The following is a 24,527-nucleotide window of genomic DNA, read 5'->3' as shown; positions in this document are numbered from 1 at the left end:
AGAACAGCAGGAACAATTCAAACAACCATACATGCTGGGCTTAGTGGTAAAAGTCCTCTCTACAGGCCTGAAAAAATCTTTGTAACATAACATATTCTTCAAGGACTTCATATTTCTATATGAGAAAAAAGGCCCGTCACCAAGAATGTCTTTAATCTCACTAGAGGCCATTAGTACAACCCAATTCCTCTGTATTATTTGTTTTACAAAACAAGTCAAGGTATTATAACTAGTAAGATACCTAGTGCATACTTTTGAACATTCTAGGTTAACAGAACCAACATCATCCCCAAGAAAAACCGGCTTCAGTATTGTCTTCCTATTAACTAAAACTTTATTTTTTAAATCTAAAACTAGTTTAGAATCATAACCACTATCCAGAAACTCATTGGACATCTCATCCAACTGTAAATTAAATGTAGCATCATCAGTATTTAATCTACTAACTCTATTAAACTGTGAAGTAACAATCCCCTTAAAGACATGTGGGGCATGATGGATGCCTCTGATAGTGAGATTAATTTCTTGGATGTTAAGATACAACTACGTGAGGGTTCTATCCATACCAGTATTCACAAAAAGGAGATAAACTCTGATAGATACATTAATTATTCCAGCATGCATGCCCCAGTAATGCCTCGTATAAGCACATAGTTGATTCAGGTATTGAGCATAGATTCTCCTTTAGAGTTATTGACGTAATACGGCCTCCTGCCAGAGGTGGTGATAGTGGTAATTTACTTGAATTAAAAGAGTATGAATGGATTCTTAGGTTGAACTCTGACCATTTTCCAGGTTTAAATAATATGATTACCTTGAAACCTGTTCTTGTTAAATTGCAACATACTAGGTTGTGATAATGTTATGTTTTTTTAATGTTTTTTCTAATTTTTCTAATTTTAATGATTTGTTTTATATACTTGTGGTCACATTATTTTTGGACTGCTGGTCATGTGACTTCAGTGACCTGTATTTAAACCATTTGGTTTTTAGATTTGTTTGTATTAGTATTGAGGAAGGATTTTATCTGAAAGCTTTGCTATTATAAAGTGTGTTTTCTAAATTTCCCTTTTCCCCACTGTAGTGCGGTCTCAGAGGGAGAATATTAAAGTAGGGGGGGTGGGAGGGTGAAGCCACCCTGCTAAAATTTAAATGTAGTGTTTTTTTTGTCACACACTTTAACGAAAGTGCTTTTTCAATAAAAGCACTTTTGTTAAAGTGTGTTTGGATTTTATGGATTCGGACATTTGCCCAGTTGAGCAAACGTCCTAAATCCATGTATATATATATATATATATATATATATATATATGTGTGTGTGTGTGTGTGTGTGTGTGTGTGTGTGTGTGTGTGTGTGTATAGATGTATTATATATGCTTAAATAGGTAGGTAGACACATTTCTGTATAAATCTTTATCTGCATCTATCTTCTGTATATGCACACACACACACACACACATATATATATATATATATATATATATATATATATATATATATTCTGATTTACTTACCGTTCCATGTATTTGCCCTCACTTAAACATCTTATGATAACTACAAGAGTCTACAAAGTTGCATTACAATAATCATTTTCACCAAATTGGATTGAATTCAGCTACAGCAGACCCATATTCATTTATTAGAAATTCTGTGCTAAGGCAATCTATATGTGTATTGGAACTGATATCCAAAAACAAAGTTATCACAGGAGTTGGAAAGCAGAGATAATCTGCTCCAAAGCAACTTTATGGTACAATTTCTAGTGCAGTTTGCATTTTATGTGTGCCAGCAGTAAACATCACATGGTATGCTGTAGGTGGCAACATCTGAGTTATATTTAAATAATATAGAGACATATTTTTTAAACATCATTTTCTCCATCTCCATATCCAGACTTCTTAGGGAATAGTCAGGGGACAATTAGTTTCATTTGCACAGGTAGGAGAACACTGTGACAGATTATTGCAGCTATATAAGAAGGGATAGTGTTATGGGAGGTGAACATGATAGTTTTATATTCTGGGTCATTATATGGAGTCAAGGATCACATCCCTCAAAAGTGGGGTCACTCTGCCATAATATGATTGCTGTTATTCTTTGTGTTTGATTTGGGTGTTAGGGCATAATATGTTCTGTGATGAGGAAGAAGTAAGACTATAGGAGTGCACACATACATCCAGATGGGATATCCGTTGTGCTGACATAGACAAACAGTGATGTACATCACCTGAATATTGCCCAAGTACAGGGTGACAGGTTCTACAACAGTGATTATGTCTTATCAACTGTCTGTGTAGTCTGTGTTGGAATGGGCACATTAGCCTTGCAATTTACCAAATATAGACATTGCCACAGACTCTTTCTTTATATATGTGGTTAACAGCTGAGTTTGGTGGTATGCATAGACTTTCCCCTATTTATATACTGCAGTCTTATTACAACATATGACCCTTGAAGGTCATACTCTTTGTGGCATGTCCATTACATGGTTTCTGATGTTCATGTTGCGCAGCTCCCTTAGCCAAAAGCAAATGGTACAATGTCATACCAGAGTCATGTATTCCTAGCCGTACATGCATGCTATCTCAATAATATGACTGACATCCACCACAAGGATTTATGTTCTTGCTGAGGAACTTTACTTGGCAGGAATTTTTACTTAACTCTATGAAACCTCAAGTCTATAGAGTCTGTACTAAAATATATCTGTTTCACATTTGTACTGTTGTAATGTTTGTTGTACAAAATGGTGCGAACACTTCATATCATGTTAACAAGAGTAACTTATAATGGGGATTATGCTAATGAAGCCATTTAGAACCATTATCTATTAACTGCTCCTAATGCACAATGCATCCTGACAATGTAAAAATTAAACAACAATGGTTAACTAAAATTTTATGTAACAGCTATAGCATAGCTGACCAAACCTTCCAATGACTCAGTTATCTATTAAAATAAAGGTTTATAAATATGAACATTAATTAATAACAATTAAAAACAATTATTGGCAAATTAAGTATAATTAAACAATTAAAAGCTTCCAGTTTAAGTCATTATTCATTCCTCAGCGACTAATTTGTATGGCATTTTAAAATTAAGCTTTCAATTGTTTAAATGATCTTCAACTGTCTTTAATATTCACTAATTGCAATTAATTGCTGTTGTTTTATACTCCTTTCTTTTGATGGGTAATTGAATGGAAGGTTTGTACAGCCAATGTGCTAGATATTTAAAAATGTTTAACTAGCCATTTTGTGTTTTGTTTTATACAGATTTTATCTCTGAATGTAATTTATAGAGCCATTGTTCAAAATATGCTCAAAATTATCCATGCCAAAATTGGAGAACTGTATAACAAAAGCTTTCCAAAGTTTTACTGCTTAATTAGTGGGTTGCACCTCAATCCAAAAATGTTTTTCATCCCATCATATTTTAAATAAATTTGCATTGCAATGTAAATATCTGGTCCCTATCTATAACTATTCAATTTCATTTTATTAACTGTTCATGAAGCTGGTGAGAGGGAAGATGGGTTTGAGGAACTGCTATGTAAATTTGAATTTATAAGCATTAGCAAATAAATAGTCACCCCTAGGAATAAACTGGAGGCAAATAAGTATTTATTAAGACATAATGAGTGATACGTTGGTTGTCTGTTGCTTTATCTTTATTTCATACTGAAACAAAACAACTTTCAGAATAAAAATACTTATTTATATGAGGTAATTCCTAACTGTTCACTTCATCTAGCTAGCAAAAATATGTCTCAAACACACACACACACACACACACACACACACACACACACACACACACACACACACACACACACACACACACACACACACACACACACACACGTCCATACCTATAAGAAACTGTGACATATATTCAGTGGCTATATTATAAGATGCCTTTGATGCAAAATGTATAATACATTCCAGGCTCATTTATATTCAAGAAATAGTTTATTTTTTAGAATCTTCATAATCAATATTCAGAACTGTTTGCACTCATATACACCTTAGTTGTGCTATTCTAAATGTTTTATTCAGTTGTGTTGTAGTCTCAGAATACTGGGTAAGGCATAAGCTTTGCCTTGTTGCTAACTGTTAAAGGATGTGAATCTTCACTGGTCTTCATTACTATTAGGTCTCAAATGAAATTAAACCTATTTTATTACTGTTTTAATAGGAGGTGGAATGAGCAGGACTTCTGGTGATAAAATATACTGTTTTTCATCTTGTCATGGTGCAGCCTTCAACACCCACCTGCCACAAATAGATCTGCTGTATATATTATAGCATCAGTATTAAATCTTCCAAGACACTGTACTTTTCTCACTGCTTTATATATCAAGGGTTTAAGCTGAACCAGTCCATATATTACAAGATCAATCACAGATTGCTGCTTAATTTTGCAGAATTGCTTTTGGTTTGGCTACTTCTCCTGAGAGTTACAGAGAATCATAGGTTCATAGGTTGGTACTAGGCTACTGGCCCTAGGGACTATGCAAGCCTAGCCATAACAATTCCCTGGATATTTCTTCCCACAATATTTACTTCTCTGGGCCCCTGTCTAGCAGGGAGACTGACATGATCCCCGGGGTGAATTTCCTATATCCCATCCAATCATCAAGGTTCCTTTTGAAGAGGGCCAATGAGGCGCTCTGCTTAACATGTATGGGCAGTCTATTCTAGAGTATGGGGAGTCTCTAGGTCAGGAACCTATCCCTCCAGCATGTTTTGTTCATTGTGATGACAAGGTTTAGATCCCTGGAGTGTGTGGCTCTGAGGGATTGGGATTTCTTTAAGTGGAGCATGGCCAACAGCTCAGGGTTTGACATGGCCTTGTATATTAAGCAGAGATCGCCTCTGAGTAGACGATATGCCACAGAGTATAGCTGGAGTTTTTTTAGCCGGTCAGCATATGGCATCTGCTTTAGGCCTGTGATTTATTTTAGTGAGATATTTTTGTGGCCTTTCCAGCTGTTGCAGATGTCTTGTGAGGTACATACCAAACGGGGCATTATACTCTATAATGGGTCTAAAGATGGATGAGTACAGTGGGACAATGACCTCCTTTTTTCTGGATGAAAAGCCATTAGTGATGAGGTGTGCCACATAGATCTGTTGCATTTAAAGGCATCTGCTGCTAAAAGAACAAAAATAAGTTAGATTTTGCACTTCTGCTGCTTATTTTTACTGTATTTTATAAGAATCTTGTATTAATTCTTAAATTTCTCATCCTTTAATAGAGTTTCAAAGCTGAACTCGTTTCACTTCTGCTGTTTTACTTAATTACATTGTGTCTGCTACTTTTTCAGGACAATAATATCTTAGACTGTGTGGTTTTCCTGAACTTGAGCACTAAAACCAGCATGTTTGCATTAAGAGGGTTTTCTGACTGCACTCTTGTGGCAGAAATGTGATGCAACAAACCTATTTTAGTTGGAGGCTGCTGGCTGAAAGCTTATTGTGTGTTTTTGCTGATTGATCTGTAGGCCTTGCTGTTGCAAAGCTTGTCTTTTTGATTGTATATAAGCACAATTTTTCTGATAGGCTACTGTCCAAACAGTGGCATTTAGCAGTGTCCTATATAGACCCAAACTCTTGTCAAGTTAAAATTTCCCTTACGATAACTGTCTGTGTGCCCTTCTAAAGTCCCTTTACTGCTCTTGGAGCATCTGAGTTGTGCACAAGGCAGCAACACCTTGCTGGATAGCTGCAGTTCACATTGACTATAGCACTCATTCTATCATCCCGGTCCAGTTAAATCTCCCCACTCTTCTCCCTGGTTAAACACATGGTTAAAACCCAGAAATCATGGATAGGCACTTTCCTGTTATCTCTCTGGCCAGCCTGGTTGACATGGGCATCCTGAGGCAATGTAGCAACTGTCTCATATATACTGACACCCCCTTAATCCTGAAACAAACACAGTATATGAAAAATGTAGTTACACTATGAAAATTGGGACATAATCCTCACATACTGACAAATCAAATGACAAACAGATTGCCAGCACATGTGCATCATTTCCTTCATTCAATAAAGATGCAACACATAAACCCACAAATGCGAAGGTACTCAGAGACCTCTTACACTATGCCCTCAGAAACTGCATGCAAATAAAACCAACTCAAGACCGACCACTACACATAAAAATACATATCAAAATGTCTCCACAAACAAGCCCCTAAGGCGAAACAGCACCCATTTAAGCATCTTGTTCATAGGAGACTCCATCATGAAACACATGGATGCCCCTCACTAGGTTGAATATAGAGGGGGTTACAGTCCGTTGCCTGTCAGGGGCCAGGATTCACCAGATCACACAGTCACTCAGCTCACTCAACCACAAGTACCAATATTACTCAGTCATAGTCCATGTGGGTGTAAATGACATGAGACATACCTGCCTGGACAATACGAAGAGAGACATGATGGACCTCTCTGAATACATGTTGCAGGGTAGTATGAACATCTTATTGAGCAACATTCTACCCTCACCAAGAATGATACCACAATACAAACAAAAATTTATTGACTTCAGTAATTGGCTTAGCTACTGGTGTCATTCCAAAGGGATCCAGTATTTGTCAGCCTGTGACAACATAATTGACAGACCACACTGCTTTTCCAGCTAGGCTTTTGAAAATTGGCCAAGGCATTAGCCACCCTGATAGTGCTTTTTTTTAGACAATGCCAAACCAACAGACCTACCAACATAACACATTCCTCTAATACCAAGCTGAAGGTACTACTGTTCAATGTTAGGAGTTTTAACAAGAAACTACACTCCATGGAAGATTTATTCACCCAGGGGAATGGTGACAGCTATGCAATTATAGAGATGTGGTTCAAGGCTGTGGAACCACCCCAGCAATGCAAGGCTGCAATGCCTATCACACATTCAGAACACCCTTCAAAAATTAAAAAAAAAATGAAAGGATGAGGTGTTCCCATTTACATAAAAAAAATCACATCTGTATATTGGTCAAGCAGGATGACTCGCTTGAGCTACGCCATGTCAAGCTTACCACGGGCAAAATCCCAACCATATCATCACTAGCTACAGGTCCCTAACATTGAACCATGAAAAACAGTTTGCATGCCTGAAGTTAATAGAATCACTTACCACTCAGACCATCACACTACTAATGGGTGACCTGGCCAAGACATTAGACACAGTATCCCACTCAGGTCTCAGGTATTATTGATAAACTCACACAGTTGGGCATAAACCTCTACATCACCAGATGAATAGCAAAATGGCTCATGGATAGGACACATGTTGTTAGAGTGGGGGGATCTGCATCTAGCAAAAAGGTAGTCATTGGAGTACCACAGGGCTCAGTTCTGGGCCATCTCCTGTTTGGGATATACTTCTCAGATATCAAGACAAAGTTTGCTGATGACTGCAACTTCAGGGCAATCATTGACTCCCCAAACTATGTTGATATCCTATAGAAAGGTCTGTGGCAGAGTAATGATTGGTGTCACAGCCATGGCCTCAAACTAAATGCAAATAAGTCCATAATAATACTCTTTGGGAAATAAAATACTCTGCAAATTGCAACACTGATAGCACTCTTCTAAGAATGGTGACAGATCTAGTTACTCAAACAAATAGAAATCTGAATTTAACAACCATGTGTCCACACTGGTAAAGAAATCCTTCTATGTGGCTCAGCATATAAGTATGGACATGGCATCCAGATCTAAGGATGTCAAAGTATCACTGTACTCAGCCCTCATCATACCAGTAATTGAGTTCAAAGCTCTCTTTTGTATGCACCTCACCAAGCACGTACAACAGTTGGAGTGTCCTTAGAGGTGTCTCACCAAACAAATACAGGATATAACCAACATGTTATATGCAGACTGATTAAAAACTGTAGCACTGTATTCAGATTCCAACTAATTACTGAGGGGTGATCTGTGCCTGACCTACAAGGCAGTCTCTGACCCAACCTTCATGGAAATGTTGCATATATGCAAAACTAACTGCACAAGGGTTACCCACTCTAAAGGTCTAAACCTGATCTGTGATATGAATAGATCATACTGGAGACACAGATATATGGCCCAGAGATTGTCCCTCCTCTGGAATAGGCTTCCTATTCATTTGAAGCAGATCCCATCCCTGACTATCTTCAAGAGCAATCTGGACCAATGGATAGGAAATCGCAAATTCATTCCTAGAGTGGTGCCCATGTAACTTATGGACAGAGGTGGTCTGTAAAAACTGTCAAAACCTCACTTACTGGCCTTTGTCATCTTTCTCCTAGGGTAGAAAATGGACAAAATCTGGATAAAATTGGCTAGGACTGTAAGGCTCTTCAGCCCTTAGCCTAACAATCTCCTATGAACCTATGAATGGTGTTGTGGAATTTTGTCATGCCTGTAATTTTTACTGTTAGGAAGGTTGAATGTTTACTGGCATGAATATTTAGCTTGTCTGGATTTCCACATATACTTTGTTCTGTCATAACCTAAAGTCTCATCTACACACTGTAAACTTAAAATGTGATTTATTTAATAATATTTGTTATTTCTGAAATCATTTAACCTTCACAGTTATGCACTCCAGTCCAGGAAACCATTAAGGAGTCTATCCCAAATTCCCAGTTACCCAAAATCACTGTCTGCTTAAGTGACTTGCTCAGGATAATGCACCAAGCAAAAGAAGGTTGAAGGACTCAAACCCTGTACCACAGGAAGTAGCTTGTTAATGTATCATAGATATAATTATCTGAGTTAAGAGTCAGATAACTGTTCACAAAAAGGTGAACAAATTCATTTCATTAAGCATTACTGTTTTCCATAATTATTCTTTATAAGAGAGACAACCTTCTTTGGAATATATTAAACTTGTCTGAATCAAACAAAGAGCTATTTACACCTGCTAATAATGGAGCTGTTTTCTATACATGAGAACTTCTCCAACTGTGTTTACAGTTTTGCTTTACCAGCCACTCATCTTACACTGATAATGTATTGGTTGAATTATCTTGCTATTTGCTGTGTTTTTCAGAAAAAAAATATTTTATACAAAAAGGGAAAATTCAAAAGAAGAAGTTAATTTTGACTTCTGTTAATATATTAGTGATATTGTGTTTGCCTGGCCCAAAATATGCATTGGTAGTTTCCCAAGAAAGTGAAGTGAGCAGGTAGCACATTTTCTTCTTCTAGAAGTTGTCATCTTTGTTTAAGAAGCATTCTGAATAAAGTAAATCCATAGCAACAAGCAGAACAGTGGCAATTCATTTCTGTTCAGTTACTTTTAAAGTGCCATGCAGTATTGTGGTTTATCTTGTTGTTACTTATCAGTTGTAGACAGCATATGCTCTTAAGAGGGTCTGGCTGGCCGTAATATGCTGACAACAGGTGTGGTATGAATGGATACATTAACCAGCATGAAAGCGCTTAACACAACACTGTGTTTTAACACAACACCATGTTTTTTATAGTTATTTTATGTTTTTAAGGTTTTGTATGGCTCAGTGTGTTTGGAATAAATTCCGTTTTTCACAAGAAGAAGAGGTTGGTACACTTATTGGTGATAACGTGGTTGTGTACTTCTTAGTCGGAAGTTACTTTTGTTTCAATCAGTTGTTGGACTTCCATGGATATCACTGGTGACAAGATGCCTCTATATAGCGAAATGGAATTGGATGACATTACAAAATTATGAGCCGAAGTAACCTCATTGAAAGGGGAGGTTGGTTGGATTTTGGAACTCTTGTTAGATTTTACATGGGCCAGTGTAAAGTCTGATACTGTTGCTACTAGAGAAAAGGTTTTATCACAAGCCGCTTTTTCGGGTAGCGGCAAAAACAACAAAAATACTATCATTAACTGTCAGGTTTCTGTAATTCAAGATATGGAGCTAGATGTGCACAAAAGTAATTATCCGCAAATTTTCCAACAGAGTGGGGCCCATGGCAATTTCAGTATTCCTAATGGGCAAGGAACCAGGTCAAGGCATACACCGAAAGACTTGGACAATGCCTTTGAAGGTACTGAACAATTTAACAGCAGTAAAGGGAACAATTCAGACTTTACCTTTGACTTTTCTCTTTATGAGATCGACGAGGAAGTGATCCATACTGGTGCCAGACCCAAAACATTTCCACCTCAAAAGACATATTCTACTGTGGTGGGGAAAACAACATGCTAAATAAAGGTACTGTTTTATCGCAACTTCATTCCCACAACCCCACAGGTGGAACTGGGAACAATGACAAGGATACTTATTTAAACAAATTTTTATCTAATAATTGCAACCTTGACAAAGTAAATAGTTGAGGGGAAGGTTCCTTACATTCTAATCAAGAAAATTTGGGAACCCTAAAGGATATGATATACATGTTGGGTAAGAAATTAAATGTTATTAATGGATTTAAAGTGGATAATGCTTACTTGCATAAGTGTTTGGATTTAAAAATAGTTTCCATGGGCTTAAGATTTTTTAAGGTGCCAATGGGAATTGAGATAAATGACACTATTATCATTGAGTTTAATCAACTATTTAATGAATGCGGTTTTAATTATATGAAGCTTATTATTAAATTCAATGATGAAAAGCTTAGCAAGTTAGTACAAGATGTTGAAATGTTAAACAACAAAATAATAATGATTTGCTGTTTTCTGAATGGGAGAGGTTATATAAGAAACAGTATATTTTAGTGGAAAAAAAAGATGTCAAATATTAGTGAAAGGAAACAAAGAAAGATTATTAGAGATATGGAACAATATGAGAAAGGACAAGCATACAAATGGATACTAGAAAGTAACATAGAAGAGAATAGCAACAAAGCTTATAATGAACAACACCTAGGAAGGTATACACAGGGCAACATGCACAATCAGGAATATGATTCACGTTTTTATTGGGTAGGAGACAGGCAAAAAGAAATATACGGGAACAGGAACCCAAAGAACAGGAACCAGTCAAAATATTACAAGAAAAAACAGAAGAATTGGGGGAAGGCAAGAAAAGGAATCAAGTGAGATATTAAAAGAAAACAAAGGAAGTAATAATATAATAGTTGATGGGCGTACACATAGTTATAATAATTTTAACATCTTCAATTATTCTAGTGCACAAATTCAGATGGCACATTTTGATCTGTTAGCAAAAGGAATGAAATTTATACCTACTCCCACTTTTGATTTGGTTGATTGTCTTTGTGAAATAAAGAAATTTGTGAGGAAGACAAACTTGTCTATTCTCTTCAAGGACAGTCAGAAATGACGAAATAGTGATACTATAGAATCTCAAATAAAGAAAAAAAGCACATTTATTCCTCCCAACCATCCCCATGTAGACAATTATGAGAAATTGGTGATGAGTGAGATATACCAACTTCATAATAATGCAAAAACAACAAAACAGGTAATAACTTAGCCAATGAAGAATTACAAACATTAAGGACTCTACAGATGGAAAACAATATTAGAGTCATGAAACCAGATAAGGGGGAGGGGTGGTTATTTTTGATAATCTATACATCAAAAAATTGTATGACATATTATACCAGTCAGGCAATTATGAAACCATATTAATCAATGAGGTCAACATTGCATATCAACAAATTGATTCATATCTTGAAGAATTTCTCATTGATGGAAGAATAACAAATATAGTATCTGATAGCCTGAAAGTTAAATATCCTAGACTAGCGACCCTTGGATGCCTTCTGTAATAGCATTAGAAGACACACCAAATTTGATTGGGACAAAACGAGTTTGATATTGGAATGCATGTCTATAGTATTAGATAACAATTTTATCTATTATGAAGGCGAACATTTTTGTCAAATGAGAGGGGTGGCAATGGGCGCTGCTTGCGCATCTATTTATGCAAATTTAGTTATGTTAGACTGGGAGGATACTATTTTGTTTACCAGCGAATATGTCAAGAAAATTAAACATTATTCCAGATTTCTTGACGATATATATATATATATATATATATATATATATATATATATATATATATATTATGGGATGATAGTATAGACAATTTATTTAAATTCTTTGATTTTATTAATGAAAGTAGTACATTCTTGAAATTCACTCACGCTTATAGTCAAATTGGGTTGCCCTATTTAGACACTTATATATACAGACATGAAGGGGAAGTTAAATCACGTATACAAAGAAAAAGTACCTTCTCCGATGATTATTTAGAATATGGGAGCTACCATCCTGAGAAAATGAAGTACAACATATTCAAGGGTCAATGTATTAGAGCTGTACGAATGACCTCACATTCTAAGGAGATGGTAGAAGAAGTAAAGTTCATCACACATTTATTTGAAGAGTGGGGATACCCCCTAAGATGATGGAACAAATAGGGCAAAATACTATAATGCAATGGGGAAAAAACACAAACCATTGTTGGGATTTGGAGATATTCAAAGATTTATAGTTAATAATATAAGTAATAGGAACGAAGACAATCAATCAAGTATTACTCAATATGAGAGATCTTGTATACTAACATATAATACGGAGGTAGAACAGGTTAAGAATATACTAAGAAAATACTGGTTCACGATGTTGAGGGATACCAGTTGGACAGATATCATAGGAATTAAACCTAGATTTGTACTTAAAATGGGTCACAATATTAAATGGTATCTGGAGAGAAATAATCAAATGACACCCATTATAAAAAATAATAAAGGGAGACATACTATAAAATGTGGGATGTGTAATCAATGTGGATATATACTAGAAGTAGCCAGTATTATGCTTGACAATATGGGTCATATAAGGATTAAATATTTGGCAAAGTGTATCGCATGTCCCGATTTTTACATAGGTAAAATGGAAAGATGTTTTAGACAACGTATATATGATTATGTTTACTGTATAAGAAGGAAAGATACCAAGAATGCACTATACAGGCACATTGAAAAGATGGGAAACACTCATGAATTCAGATTTGCTGTATTCGAAACTATCTACTTAGACCCCATGGGGTGTGACCACAAAGCATTGCTGGCATTTAGGGAAACGTGGTGGTAATTATATTTAGATGCTACAAATCCACCAGGACTCAATGATTACATTTCCTGCAAATCAAATTTAGAGCTACATTAAATTTTATACCATGTGAACTGTAGTGTTTATATTGTCTATGTATAATTACCACTATAAATAGTTTGTATTCATTAAATATTTTTTTTGTAGGAGAGCATAGCTCCAGTTTGCAGTTTTCATCATCATGTATACAATATAGACAGCATTAATAAAATCTAAATTTATAAAATCAACATCTGTTTCATTTAGATTTAATTCTGGTATGTTATATATTTTCCACATATTTTTTAGGACTTAGATAATCCAATAATTAATGACAGTACATATCATGAACAGCAATTGTTTTATTAGTTGTACATATATATGTTCTTTTGTTAGGTTAGCTGATTTACATTGTTTGATGTGTAAATTATAGTTACAAAGGACGTTTATGTACATATATCTTTTGGTATATGTTTAAGGTTGCAATATGCGCACATTTTGTATATGGCTTTAAATGCCTGATTGATTTATTATGGCGCCAAATTTTAAACAAAAGAAGCGTTTGCTCAGTGTTTCAGTGTTCTGAAGAAGCCCACATTGTCGTGGGTGAAAGCGCTTAACACAACACACTGTGTTTTAACACAACACCGTGTTTTTTATAGTTATTTTATGTTTTTAAGGTTTTGTATGGCTCAGTGTGTTTGGAATAAATTCCATTTTTCACAAGAAGAAGAGGTTGGTGCACTTATTGGTGATAACGTGGTTATATACAAAGAGCATTTAGGTCAGAAATTATTATTCATATTGATGTACTAAAAGATATCCTGTCACTGTATTGATCCATATACATTAAATGGAAATGCTGTTATATTATGGGAGAAGGACACAAAGCAGTAAGGTAACAAAGGGTTTGAAATATGATACACGTGTATCAAATGCTGATTTCAGAGAACAGTTAGTAAATGCAGTAGATACATTACTGTATGTTTACATGTACTGCAGTTATCGTATATCAGATGTGTATACAGAAATGGATCTGTTGTAAATTACAGTATGCTGTATTCTCACGTTCATCATCTATAAACACAAATCAATGAACTCTACAACTGTTGTGTAATGCACTTCAGAAAGGGATATGTCTGTTCTGTTTGTTGATTCTTGTAACCATAGAAACATTATTGTACATTTAAACATGTATTAGCCAAGCATGTGTTGTATATTAATGTAAATGATAAACGTGAGTATAATTACACTCATAAAACCTAGATTCATGGTTGCCACTATACGTTTTATGACATGATCGTTAATATTTATGTCACTCACATGATTGTATTGACAATGTCTAGCTATATTTGTGGCAGGTGTAGTGAACTAGTCTGTCATTGGAATGTGTACTGCAGGAGTTATTAACAGTAGTAAACTACATCCACATGATTAATATTGCAACACACATGCAGGTTAAAGAATTCTGAGGCTGGCATTGACTTATGTGTATTTAGGAAACAATACTGATGGTTGTTATGGCAATGTACACACCTGTGACAATGCGGAAAGATGGAGAAGAATCACAGACACCTGTGCAGTCATTACAATAATGGTATTAAGTGATCAAATAAAACATTGTTAAGCAACATGCATGTTGCCAGTAGTAGAAGGTTAGTGAGTGTTAATGCATGCTGTGTATATATGTAGAAAAATACTGGAGGGCATGACACATGCACATAGTCACACTGAGCAGGACAGAAAAAGAATAATAATCTGAAATACATACCACCATATGTCTAACTATAGTAGATGTTGCATACATACATGCACAGTTAGTAATGCTATTATAGACTATCTAAAAGTACATGTAAATCAAGGTGCAAGTCAAGTATAGTCCATCCCCTGACAAAAGAGTTGTGTTTCTGAATGTCATGATGTATATAAATATGCCTAAGTAGTACTTCTGTGTAAATGACAAATGGGTAGGCAGTCCACAGAAGATACGGTCAAAATAAAAGTACACCATGCCAACAGTATACCATTAAGACATCAGCTAATAGGCAAAAGTAACAACTGTCATGTTAGAATTATGCATTTGTGTTAGTGTAAGCAATGATATAATGTCCATCCTTCCCGGTGCAAACATGCTGACTTGAATGAATGTATTATTAAAGTACAGACTTGAATGCAGTTTATTGTAATTGAGATATATATATATATATATATATATATATATATATATATATATATATACATTTCACATACACCAAATGTACACTGGCCTACCAGTAGGTCAACATTGGTAAAGCCAGCATTAAAGAGAATAATTTAATTAAATCCTGAACAAGAAATGCATCACATTCAGTAAATAAAGTTCTCTTTGTTATATGGCATGCATCTAATACATTGTTATAATGGGCATGCAAACAAGGAAGTTCAACAAACAGTACCATAACTTCAACTAAACAACACAAAAACACATGAAAATGTCATAACATAGGCTCACTCACACTTTGTGATAATTTTGCAGTATGCTACATATTAAGAACAGTTATAGAAGCCCTCATGTCTAGAGTTGAACAAATTAATTACAATGACATATATATATATATATATATATATATATATATATATATATATATATATATATATGTGTGTGTGTGTGTGTGTGTCCTTCAGATCGTTGAATCCCCACATAATCGAAGATAACATTGCCAAGATGACAATATCAAAAAACAATTTCATTGAACCACCGTAGCAAGAAAGATCTTCCTTTTTTTAATTTCTGCAAGTCTTTTGGGTTTCTAATAAATACCATGATGGGGAGGGACCCCATTCCTAAGTCAAAGTATGATTAAAGTTCATGGAATTAGCATTGTTTCAATCTTTGATGTCAGCCAAAAATGCTCTTCACAGCACTCTCGTTGTGCCTAGTAATGACTCCTTCTGCAATTCGTATGGAATTACATGGATCGGGAACATATCTAAATATGACTGTAGATTCTTTTGTATAAGACCCTGTTGCTCCTGCTACTATTGGAACTGTCTGGGTATCTTTCTTCCACATTGCTCTTGTTTCTCCCTGTAGATCCAGATATTTTATGACTTTGTGTCTCTCTGTACACAAGACACTGTAGTCACTGGGTGTGGTGATTTCAATGATCAATGCTACTCTTGTCTTCTTTTCTTGGACCACTATATCTGGTTTTCTAGCATCTATCTTTTGAACTGTTAGTAATGGATGATCTCATGTGATATAAACTTCACCATTTTCTATGATGCTTTTTGGCTCATGTTTCCAGTGTTTTACAGCCACTTCAATACTATAATGTTTGCACAATCCCCAGTGCAACAATCTTGCCACATTATTATGCCTTTCAGTATACAGTCCTTCTGCCATTAGTCTGTCACAACCAGCAATGAGGTATGCGACTGGTTCCAATATGGTTTTACAAAACTTACATTTGTCTGTTTCTCCCACATCTTCAATTGATTTTGTAAACCAATGGGTATGTAGTCCACTATCTTGGGTCATCAATATTAACCTTTCATCTCTTGGTTGGAATTTGCCTCTCCTTAACCATTCCTGCATTCCTTCCTAGTCAGCATGCATTTCTTCCAGAAGTTTTCTATACTTGCAGCTATATTTATGCATTTTCCACATTTCTTGCCTTCTCATCTGGTCCTTCATTTCATATTCTTTTTTTTTTTGTATTTTGGCACATTCAGTTGCTGCATGATATTTATCTACTTCTGGTTTGATTTCCATTCCTGATTGACACTGATATGCTTCTGCTGGATTAAGTAGGGAAGTTGTCTTAGATTTATTCTCCTCATGTTTCAAAACTTTCACTACATTTGGGCCTTGTGAGGTCTGGAGATATGTGTGGAGTCCTACGATTGCAGATCTATACATGTAACAAATTTCAAGGAGGCCCATCCCTCCTTCGGAGCAGGGAATATATAATCTTGGTATGCAATGATTTTTATAAATCATTTGGTGAGCATCCTTCTTGTTTTCCCTGTCCAAACTATCCAACCTGTTTTGGGCCTAGTCAATCACTCCGAAACTGTAAGTTAGGACAGGAAGAGCAAATTGGTTTACAGATTAGATTTTGTTCCTAGATGTCAGTGCTGTTTTCAGGATTAATTTAAGTCTTCTAAAGTATTCCTTAGTAATTTGTATTTGCATTTGTTCATATTTTATTGTTGATCTTTCATCATTTCCCAACTATTTATATATTCCCTCTTACTCAAGTTGTTTTATATCATAGTCTTGTCCCAAACTGGTGTTTTCCTGGTGCTGCAGATTTCCTGCTTTAAAGATTGCTTTTGCACATTTATCAAGACTAAATGACATTCTTATATCATCCGAAAAAGTTTTGACAACTTGCAGTTGTGCTTTCAGTTCCTCATCTGATGAGCTATACAGTCAGTTTTAAATCATCAACAAAGAGAAGATGGGAAGTCTTAACACTTTGTTGTTTTCTAGTAGCCAAATTATAGCCATGACCTAAGCTGTTAAGTAGACAGCTTAATGGGTTAAGGGCAAGGCAGAATAGCAGCAGTGACAGGAGTCACCTTGGAATATCCCCCTTTGAATTTTATCCCTGGCATAATAATTTGTCCTTTATCGTGGCTTAATTGCAAAGTGGTCTGCCATTGTTTCATAGTCACTGTAATGTAGTTGATCAATGTAGGGTGTATCTTTTGCATTTTTAAGCACTCTTTTATCCATGAATGTGGGTTGTTAAATAAATTAAATAAAATAAATAAATATATACTATCAAATACTTCTTGTATACTGATACAATTTGTATACTGACCCAATTGCGAAGTATACATTTTTGTATACTCTGCAAGTTGGGTGTGCGATGGATGAGAAAGAAAAAAATTTGGAGTGAGTTGGATGAAGTAGTGGTGAGTGCACCCAAGGGTAAGAGACTGGTGATTGGAGTGGATTTCAATGGGCATGTGTGTGAAGGGAACAGAGGGGATGAGGAAGTGATGGGCAGGTATGGTGTTAAGGAGAGGAATGCAGAAGGTCAGATGGTAGTAGATTTTGTGAAAAGGATGGGCATGGCTGTGGTGAATACGTATTTTAAGAAGAGGGAGGAATATAGGGTGATGTACAAGAGTGAAGGAAGATGCACACAGGTGGATTATATCCTATGCAGGAGGGCCAGTCTGAAAGAGATTGGAGACTGTAAAGTGGTGACAGGGGAAAGTGTAGTTAGGCAGCATAGAATGTTGGTCTGAAGATGATGTTGGTGATCAAGAAGAGGAGGACAAGTGTGAGAGCAGTGCCAAGGATCAAATAGTGGAAGCTGAAAAAGGGTGATTGTGAGCTGGAGTTCAGGGAAGAGTTAAAACAGGCACTGGGGGGCAGTGAAGAGTTACTGAATAGCTGGGTAACTACAGCAGAGATGGTAAGGGAGACAACTAGAAAGGTGATTGGTGTGAAATCTGGAGAGAGGAAAGAGGACAAAGGAGACCTGGTGGTGGAATGAGGAAGTACAGGAGAGTATACAGAGGAAGAGGATGATGAAGAAGAAGTGAGATTGTCAGGGCGATAAAGAAAGTAGACAGGAGTATAAGGAGATGAGGAGCATGGTGAAGAGAGAGGTGGCGATGGCTAAGGATAAGGCATATGGAGAGTTGTATGAAAGGTTGGACACTAAAGAGAGAGAAAAGGACCTGTACCAATTGGCTAGACAGGGGGTCTGAGCTGGGAAAGATGTGTAGCAGGTAAGAGTGATAAAAGATAGTGAGGGAAACGTACTCACAAGCAAGGAGAGTGTGTTGAGCAGATGGAAAGATTACTTTGAGGGGCTGATGAATGAAGAGAATGAGAGAGAGAAGGTTGGATGATGTGGGGATAGTGAATCAGGAAGTGAAACAGATTAGCAAGGAGGAAGTATGGACAGCTATGAAGAGGATGAAAAATGGAAAGGCTGTTCATCCAAATGACATACCAGTGGAAGCATGGAGGTGCTTAGGAGAATTGGCAGTAAAGTTCTTAACCAGATTGTTTAATGAAATCTTGGAAAGTCAGAGGATGCCTGAGGAGTGGAGAAAATGTGTTTTGGTACCTATTTTTAAGAATAAGGGTGATGTGCAGAGCTGTAGTAACTACAGAGGGATAAAACTAATCAGTCACAGCTGAAAGGAACAAAAGGGATGCTATAATTGACTCTCCAGCTGACACAGACATCCTCCAAAAGGGTCTCACTGAGACAGATACCTGGTGTCAAAATCATGGCCTCAAGCTAAATGCCAAAAAGTGCATAGTCATCCCCTTTGGAAAAAACAAAGTACCTACAAACTACCACATAGGTGGTAGCCCCCAAAATACAGAAGACATAATAAGGGATCTGGGGACCCAAGTTGATAGTAATCTCACCTTTGATAATCACATTGCCAAAGTGGTTAGAAAACCCTCCTACGTGGCCCTCGTAATCATAAAAGGGATCGCATCCAGATCAAAAGTGGTCATTGTGCCCCTCTACTCATCACTCATCAGACCCATCTTAGAGTACAGCGCCCTATTTGGGATGTACCTTACAAGACACCTGCAACAGCTGGAAAGACCACAGAAGTACCTCACCAAGAGGATCAATGGCCTCAAACAGATGCCCTATGCAGCTCAAATGAAGAAACTCCAGTTGTACTCGGTTGCATACCATCTACTCAGAGGTGATTTCTGCCTGACATACAAGGCCATGTCCTACCCAGAATTGATGGACATGCTCCACCTAAAGAAAACCTTATCCCCTCGAGCCACATACTCTAGGGATCTAAACCTCACCACAACAATAAATAGGATGTGCTGGAGGGATAGATTCCTGTCCCAAAGACATCCCATGCTTTGGAACAAGATCTCAATCTACATTAGGCAGAGCGCCTTGCTAACACTCTTCAAAAGAAACCTTGACGAGTGGATGGGAAACAGAAAGTTTACCTCGGGAATCACTTCAGTGGCTCTGCAGGACATAGGCACAGGGAACTAATATAAGGGGGTGGCAAAAGCCAACACATTCTGGCTGGGCTTATAAATGCCTTTGGGCAGATAGCCTAGTACCCACCTATGAACCTATGAAGTTATGGGAAAGAGTAGTGGAAGTTAGGTTAAGAAGGGAGGTGATGATTAGCAATTAGCAGTACGGTTTCATGCCGGGAAAGAGCACTACAGATGCAATGTTTGCTCTGAGACTGTTGATGGAGAAATATAGGGAAGGTCAGAAAGAGTTGCATTGTGTCTTTGTGGACTTGGAGAAAGCATATGATAGGGTGCCTAGAGAGGAGTTGTGGTATTGTATGAGGAAGTCAGGAGTGGCAGAGAAGTATGTAAGAGTGGTCCAGGATAGGTACGAGTGTAGTGTGACAGTGGTGAAGTCTGCAGAGGGAGTGACAGATCCAGTTAAGGTGGAGGTGGGATTACATCAAGGATCAGCTCTGAGCCCTTTCTTATTTGCAATGGTGATGGACAGGTTGACAGACGAGATCAGACAGGAGGCCCCATGGACTATGATGTTTGCAGATGACATTGTGATCTGTAGTGAGAGTAGGGATTAGGTTGAGAAGACCCTGGAGAGGTGGAGATATGCTCTAGAGAGGAGAGGAATGAAGGTTAGCAGGACTAAGACAGAATGTGTGTGTGTGAATGAGAGGGAGGATACAGGAATGGTGAAGATACAGGGAGTAGAGTTGGCGAAGGTGGATGAGTTTAAGTACTTGTGATCAACAGTTTAGAGTAATGGTGTGTGTGGAAGAGAGGTGAAGAAGAGAGTACAGGCAGGGTGGAATGGGTGGAGAAGAATGTCAGGAGTAATTTGTGATAGATTGGTACCAGTAAAAGTGAAAGGGAAGGTCTTCAAGAGGGTAGGGAGACCAGCTATGTTGTATGGGTTGGAGACGGTGGAATTGACAAGAAGGCAGGAGTCAGAGCTGGAAGTGGCAGAGTTGAAGATTTTAAGATTCGCACTGAGTGTGACATGGATGGACAGTATTAGGAATCAGTATATTAGAGGGTCAGCTCAGGTTGGACGGCTTGGAGACAAAGTCAGAGAGGTGAGATTGCATTGGTTTGGACATGTGCTGAGGAGGGATGATGGGTATATTGGGAAAAGGATGCTAAGGATGGAGCTGCCAGGTAAGAGGAAGGCCTAAGATAAGGTTTATGGACGTGGTGAGAGAGGACATGCAGGCGGTTGGTGTGACTGAGCAATATGCAGAGGACAGGAAGAAATGGAAACAGATGATCCCCTGTGGCAACCACTAATGGGAGCAGCCGAAAGAAAAGAAGAAATATTTTTTGTATACTATGACTTTTTAACAACAAATAATCTTTTGTTGTTTATATTTTCACACTTCCTCAGATGTTTCTTCTTCCAAACAGATCAAAGTTTCTTGATCTATATACTGTTATTCATAAATCTGTTGTATTAACTAGTACATTTTTTTATTTGAAGCTTCTGACAGTTTTTCTTGTGGAAGTAGTTTCCTTTCCTCTAATTTCCTCTCTTAATAATTTTTTATATCTTGTGTCTGGACATTCTGAGCTTTTTGCATAATAGTAACAATACATAATTTTTTTCTTGTCCTCAATAGTCCACTTTATCATCTTTATGGATCTTCTTTGGCCTATCAGTATTTGTGATTTTTGTGGACTGCTACTTCCTTCTACAACAGAGGGCCATCCTCCCCTGGGCTTGGCCTGGCCCCATTGTAGGAATGTTTCTGTATTTTGAGGATTCTACACTGTCATCTTTTCCATTCCTGGCACCAGTGTGCTTACCAGGATTGGGCACTTTTTTATCATCTATCTTGAGCACCCAGCTATCTTTTTTAATTTTAGCCTACTTCTGTCTCAGGCTAAGTAACCTGTTGTCCAACAGGATGAACTTTGCCATTTTTCCAACTGTAGTGTGATCTCTGTGTTCATATATTTTGCAAGGAGGGTGAGGGAGGTGCAACCCCCCACATTGGGGTGTGCGGGGGTCATAGCCTCCCATCCGGCTGGGTTAGGGATGGTGCGGTTTAGCTTTTGTTACTTTTTGGATAAGTGCTTACTTACCCTTGGAAGGTCTTCATTGCTTTGGTGGTTTGCTGAAACAGATTTCCAATATTGTTGTCTTGATGATGCGGTCTTCAATTATCTGGGGTTTTGAGGATCTGAAGTAGACCTATATATATATATATATATATATATATATATAGATATATATATATATATATACACATATACATATATACGCACACACACACACACACACACACACACACACACACACACACACACACACATATATATATATATATATATATATATATATATATATGGGTCTGCCTGATAATACTGACATGCCAAAACACCGACAACGAAATAACTGACACGACAAAACCGAAAGGTCAAAAACATGAAACTTCACATGCCCGACAAACCACAATCCTGACAATCAACAAAACAAATAACTTTCCCAAAAAACACAGACACAACACAAGCACACCAAAAACCTTACAAACCTACACTAAACCTTACATACACAACTCTATATGCACTAACCTTGACCCAAACCCTAACCCTAAGGTCCGTCACTATCGCACACTTACCTTACCTGCAGCCTAACCCTAACTCACTTAATCCGCCCCTAACCCTTAAGTCTGTCACTATTGCACACTTACCATACCCACACCCTAACCCTAATTTACTTAATCCACCCCAACCCTTAGGTCCATCACTATCGCACACTTACCTTACCCGCACCCTAACCTAACTCACATAACCAGCCCCTAAACCTAATGTCTGTCACTATCGCACACTTACCTTACCCACACCCTGACCGTAATGTCCGTCCCTATCGCACACTTTCCTTAACATGTCGGTGTTCTCAGCAATGGGATTCTCAACTGTCCGTCTTCTCTGTTGTCGATCTTCATTGCCATTCTTCTCAGCTTTCAGCATTATCAGGTAGACCCATATATATATAAATATATATATATATATATATATATATATATATATATATATATATATGGTTTACAATCACATAGTCGAAAGCACTTTGTGCGATCAACATATGTGCGTAAATCAGATAGCAGAACCATTAGTGCGAGTACTATATTGTCGAACCTTACAATAGCGAACAGCCACTATAGCAAAGTTTGACAGTGTAGTGCAGATCGCACTATAGTGGCGATTGGGAAATGTACCCTTTCCTCAGTGTTGTGCGATCTTGGAGTTTGTATATATAAGTAGGGGGGTGTGGGGGGTGCAGGGGGGCTTGCCCCCCTGCAAAACATGTTAAAATATGTTTAACGGCTAACAGAATTTCAGTGAAGTTGAAATGTTCAACATTCGACTTCACTGAAATGCTCAGTTTGGGATTTACTGTGGTCAGTGTTGTGATTTCCGAACATTTTCTTTGGATGTATGCACTTTCGGTCACAGTAGTGTCGAACATGTGATAGTAAACCATATTTTATATATATATATATATATATATATATATATATATATATATATATATATATATATATATATATGTACATACCGTATTTCCCAGAAAATAAGACCGGGTCTTATACTCTTTCCCTGCCGAAATACGCATTAGGGCTTATTATCAGGGATGCCTTATTTACCACACCCATACAACAATCCATATTTATTCATGTACAAAAATCGACATTTATTCATGTACACAAATCGACATTTATTCATGTACAAAAATTGAAATTTATTCATGTACACAAATTGACATTAATTTGGTACTTTTCTGTTATTTGGCAACAGTTCTAAGTAACCCGTTAATAGTTGTGTGAGAATTCTACTTTAACAGTGCAACAAACATTTCAACTTCAGAATATCTCCACCTTGGCTTTCACAGTGCAATATTTCATGCTTAACAGAAAGTGCAGAAAAATCTCAATACATGTGTATTGGAGGAGGGGAACAAAACTGAAAGCAGGAGCAATCCATTCTGTTGCCCCGATAATGGAAAAGTTATTCATATACAGTCATGTCATCTTCTTCTGGAACATTGTCATAAGTCTCCAACCCCCAACTTCCAGCCTGAATCTCTTGTGACTCCATTTCCTGTAGAACCATTGGCCCCAATCTGTCATGCCTAGCAACAGAGCTCTCCTTAAATGAGCACTGCTTGTCCAAGTAGCCTGCTCGTAGTGCATTGGCCTCACAGCTATCAGTGATTTTATCCCATGAATTTTTCACCCAAGTCAGGACCTCGTGCAGGTTAGGCTTCACAAAGTTTCCATGCTGATTTCTCTCCATTCTATTTTCAATGTAGTCATTGAGTTCCATGCACATGTGGCCCTTGAAAGGCTTGTTTACTGCAATATCAAGAGTCTGGAGATAGTCAGTTATTCCTGCGGGAATCATTATTTGATCTATTCTTCTCTGTGCAAGGAATTTCTTCATGTCTTTAGCACAGTGAGTGCTGGCTGAATCCCAGACTAGCAGACCTCTATCGCCATCTTGCA

The sequence above is a fragment of the Protopterus annectens genome, chromosome 1.part2 (genome assembly GCF_019279795.1).
Source record: "Protopterus annectens isolate FY-2018-M chromosome 1.part2, PAN1.0, whole genome shotgun sequence".
Lineage (NCBI taxonomy): Eukaryota > Metazoa > Chordata > Ceratodontiformes > Protopteridae > Protopterus > Protopterus annectens.
Note: the sequence above shows the minus strand (reverse complement) of the source record.